The sequence below is a fragment of the Gymnoscopelus braueri genome (assembly GCF_963280865.1).
Source record: "Gymnoscopelus braueri genome assembly, chromosome: 5".
In the NCBI taxonomy this organism is placed as follows: domain Eukaryota; kingdom Metazoa; phylum Chordata; class Actinopteri; order Myctophiformes; family Myctophidae; genus Gymnoscopelus; species Gymnoscopelus braueri.
Window position 1 is genome coordinate 57598369 of NC_137606.1, and position 5000 is coordinate 57603368.

Below are 5000 nucleotides of genomic sequence, written 5' to 3' on the forward strand. Positions count from 1 at the left end.
GCCTGTTGCTAGGCTGTTGTCAGGGGATACGGTTGTGCTGAGACGGATAGGCGTGGCCTAACCCAGTTCTCTGACAGACAGACAGACTGACAGACAGGCGTCTGTCTGTCTGTCTGTCTGTCTGTCTGTGGGTGTGATAGAGGTGTAGTTGCATCAAGCTCACAGAGCATTTTGTTGTGACACATTGTGAGCTTGTAGATCGGTTATTGATGTCAAAGAGATGTGGTTTACTTTAGACAGAAGAAGGTTACTAGCACAGAGACAGGTCAGGTCCAGGGTTCACGTGGCTTGCCTTAAAGGAAGAGTTTGCGTATTTTTCAACCTATCCTCATACAAGCGGTCCTCACTGATGCTCATGATAATATGGTTACTGGATCTGTGTCTTAAAGAAGGTCTGTGGGCACTTCAGAATCCCACCTACCAGTGACATCATCATTAGGCTATTTTTTTGTTGTTATTTCTTAAACAATATTTCACTTTTTCTTTGTATTAACGTGAGAACAATGGCTTCCATCAAGCATGCTGACTTTCCCTTCTTCATCTCTCTCTCTCTCTCTCTCTCTCTCTCTCTCTCTCTCTCTCTCTCTCTCTCTCTCTCTCTCTCTCTCTCTCTCTCTCTCTCTCTCTCTCTCCCTGCTTCTCAGCTAAGGGGTCCCTGCTTCATCTCTCTCTCTCTCTCTCTCTCTCAGCTAAGGGGTCCCTGCTTCATCTGTTTCTCAGCTAAGGGGTCCCTGCTTCATCTCTCTCAGCTAAGGGGTCCCTGCTTCATCTGTCTCTCAGCTAAGGGGTCCCTGCTTCATCTCTCTCTCTCTCAGCTAAGGGGTCCCTGCTTCATCTCTCTCAGCTAAGGGGTCCCTGCTTCATCTGTCTCTCAGCTAAGGGGTCCCTGCTTCATCTCTCTCTCTCAGCTAAGGGGTCCCTGCTTCATCTCTCTCTCAGCTAAGGGGTCCCTGCTTCATCTCTCTCTCAGCTAAGGGGTCCCTGCTTCATCTCTCTCTCAGCTAAGGGGTCCCTGCTTCATCTCTCTCTCTCTCAGCTAAGGGGTCCCTGCTTCATCTCTCTCAGCTAAGGGGTCCCTGCTTCATCTGTCTCTCTCTCAGCTAAGGGGTCCCTGCTTCATCTCTCTCTCAGCTAAGGGGTCCCTGCTTCATCTCTCTCTCTCTCTCAACTAAGGGGTCCCTGCTTCATCTCTCTCTCAGCTAAGGGGTCCCTGCTTCATCTGTCTCTCAGCTAAGGGGTCCCTGCTTCATCTCTCTCTCTCAGCTAAGGGGTCCCTGCTTCATCTCTCTCTCTCAGCTAAGGGGTCCCTGCTTCATCTCTCTCTCAGCTAAGGGGTCCCTGCTTCATCTCTCTCTCAGCTAAGGGGTCCCTGCTTCATCTCTCTCTCTCAGCTAAGGGGTCCCTGCTTCATCTCTCTCTCTCTGCTAAGGGGTCCCTGCTTCATCTCTCTCTCTCTGCTAAGGGGTCCCTGCTTCATCTCTCTCTCTCAGCTAAGGGGTCCCTGCTTCATCTCTCTCTCTCTGCTAAGGGGTCCCTGCTTCATCTCTCTCTCTCAGCTAAGGGGTCCCTGCTTCATCTCTCTCTCTCAGCTAAGGGGTCCCTGCGTCCTATGTGTATGCATATATGAGATATGATGTGTGTGATGAACAATGGAGTGCCAGTCTGGTTCATATCCCACTTAGTTGCTGCTGACCATATGACAGTGAAGGTGACAAAAAACTAAAACAATGCTTTACTTTGTTTTGGTCACATTCAGGGCTAGTTTGTTATGTTTCACCCAGTTAGACAACCTTTTAAAGACCCTGATTTAAAGCAGGTGTGTGTGTGTGTGTGTGTGTGTGTGTGTGTGTGTGTGTGTGTGTGTGTGTGTGTGTGTGTGTGTGTGTGTGTGTGTGTGTGTGTGTGTGTGTGTGTGTGTGTGTTCGTTGTAATCATGGAGGTATAATATAACTAGAGGGCGGACAGTGGCGTTTTGAAGCACCCGGAAGTAGAAATATTGAGACGTTTTTGGGGGACATTTGGAGCAGCCATAGAGTTATGAGCTCATGCACACTACTGTCCTTTATGTGTCCTACAGCAGCCCGCGTGTCAAGGAATGAACGCGAGATATTTATTAAATACACTCGAGATGCATATTTATATGTAAATGCAAATGTATTTATGTATAATATGTTTACATATCTATATATATGTATATAAATCTCTCTCTCAGTATGTTTTGCTCGTGCATGTATTTCTCCCCGCCTGCAGTTCCAGCTTTGGCCACTGGGGTGGTGGCTTCAATGTTTCTCAGCAACTCTGGGGGCCTGGTTGTGATGTCTGGCAAGAGATCTTAAGAACAACGTTACTTAATGGAACCCCCCCTGGGTCCTACTGCCCCCCGGGTCCTAGCCTTTATTAAAGGAAACACACACACACACACACACACACACACACACTCACACTCACACTCACACACACTCACACTCACACTCACACTCACACACACTCACACACAGAGTGAGAGACTCCTACAGGAGATATGGGCTAAATCTCAGAGCCAATCAAAAGCACCGTAGACAGTCATCCTTTGGTCTTTCAGCCAATCAAATGTCTGTTAGCGCCACAGGCTAGAAGCTTTGAACATTACTGTATTATGAGTTTATGGTGTGTGTGTGTGTGTGTGTGTGTGTGTGTGTGTGTGTGTGTGTGAGTGTGTGTGGGGTTAAAATGTGTGTTTTTTTTTGTTGGGGGGGGGGGGGGGTGGGCTTACAGGAAGACATTCCATAGGATGAGACATTGAGGTCAGGTTTATGGTTTTATTGCCGTTTTCCTTCATTTTCTTTTTTTTGCACGTCAGCGTCACGTACCAGGAAATGGCAGATCTACAAGCTCACGTCAGCTTTTAGATCGGCTGCTTTGCGTTGCGATGGCCTCACAGCAACAGTTGCGAACGCGGCGGAAGGAGGCGCGCCGAAGGCTTACTATGAAACCGTGCTCGGGTTGTGTGTGTGTGTGTGTGTTTGTGTGCAGTATTGTGTGCACTGCCTGTGTGCAGCCGCGCCCCCATGTGACTCTCACGCTCTCATTGGCTGCTGACAGATCTCAGAGTGCACTGCAGTGTGTGGCTGAAATCCGCCTGCTACAGTCAAAACGAACACATCTAAAAGCATCTACACACATTTGTGCGTATTTCTATTCTTCTTATCGTTATTTTCGAGCTGCGTTCGCTTCCCACGTTCGCGAGCGTCTTACTTGTAATGCAAACGTGTGTGTGTGTGTGTGTGTGTGTGTGTGTGTGTGTGTGTGTGTGTGTGTGTGTGTGTGTGTGTGGTGCCTTCATCTTTTAGGACATCCATGGGCAACTGGCGGCCCGGGGGCCACATGCGGCCCCCGTGCACCTTCACTTAACCCATTAAGACCTGAGAAGATTCTAGAAATGTCTTCTAAATCCTTAAAAAAAATTGAAAAAAAACCCCACATTTTTTTCTCCCTCGGTTTTCAAAAATAGCAGATCTACAAGCTCATAGCGCGGCACTCGGTGCCGCGCTATGAGCTTGTATATCTGCTATTTTTGAATAGCCTAAAGAAATCTAAAAGTGACACAGATGCGTTCCAGGTATCATGGGTTAATGCGGCCCGCAGGTTAATATCAGAACAAACAATGTTTCAGTTTAAGAAAGTGTCTAAGAGGGGGAAATGATAAAGTATGAATTGGACGGTTAATTTACATGTTTGGTTGTTTTTGTGTCATTCATTGTTCTCTCAGATTTGGTTAAATTTTCATTGTTTGCTTCTTTGTGTTTTATTTCCTCGTTCTCTCGTTCTTTGTTCTCTCATTTCTTTGTTTCTGTTTAGTTTTCTCCTTTTCATCTTCTGATGACTCATGGTGATGTACTGGTTGGTAGCCATCGGACAGAGCATTTATTATTTGATAATTTTTGACTCATTCTCTGCCAATGACGTCTTTGATGTCTCTTAACACTTTACCTGCCAAACACGAGTATAACCGTTGATGAAAAATACACCCGTTTACTGCCATCAACGAGTATCTTTTTTAAAAAAAAATTTTCAATTTATCCACACAGAACCAGAGATATCACGATCCAAAGATTTCTAGCTCCATTCACTCCTTGGTTAACTTATTACTTTAAAATCCTGTATCTCGGCTCCTGTGTAATTTTTTTTAAACCATGGCAGTGGGGGAAGTAAAAAAAAAAAAAACCCTCTGGCAGGGAATGTGTTAAAAACAAAATATATATATATATATATATATATATATATATATATATTATTATTAATTTGTTTTCGTTTATCACAAAGAACCAGGCGATAACACGATCCAAAGATGCCATTCACTTCCTGGTTAAAGTATTAGGGAAATATTCTGAATCTTGGCTCCTGTGTTTTTTTCCTGTATTTTTGAGCGAAACATGCTATTTTCAACGGCGTATAACAATATGACAAGCGAACAGGAGTCGTGATGACATTTTTATTTTATTGTCACTGAAGCACAGTGAAACCCTCAGTGATTAGCAACCATCAGGGGATCCATCATACTGGAGATACATATTCTGTGACGACTTGAAAAAGCTAAGAAATCGCAAAATCCTGTCAGTCTGGGCTTTTTGGGCCATTTAGTGAATGGCAGTGAATGAGTTAATGGTAGATAGGGGCCGGTATGAATAAGATGTATCTTCTTCCTGCTCCTTTTCATTTATGGAATATGTAAAAAATAAACAAATACAAGTAAATGAATGTGATCATGTAAACCATAATGAAATAAATAAATGAAATGAAGAATGAAACATGCTCAAACATGCGACTCCACTCAGCGTCTGATTGGATGAAGACAATGAGGCCGTTCTGCTAACGAGTCTCACCTGGTGAAACACGGCCAGGCTTAACGAGGTTAGCGGAGAGGTTCCCATGCTGTTAGGGAGTAATCTGATTACAATTCAATGTGTTACTGCAGATCATTAGTGGAGCGCTAATCAGGACACAGGCAAGCAGACAGACAG

At 44.8% G+C, this 5000-nt stretch overlaps 1 protein-coding gene across 1 annotated transcript in view; it reads left to right on the forward strand.

The window, feature by feature from the left end:
• Positions 1-5000, forward strand: part of arhgef17 (Rho guanine nucleotide exchange factor (GEF) 17) — a 126831-nt gene that overhangs the window by 76186 nt on the left and 45645 nt on the right. The gene's annotated exons all lie outside the window — the stretch shown is intronic.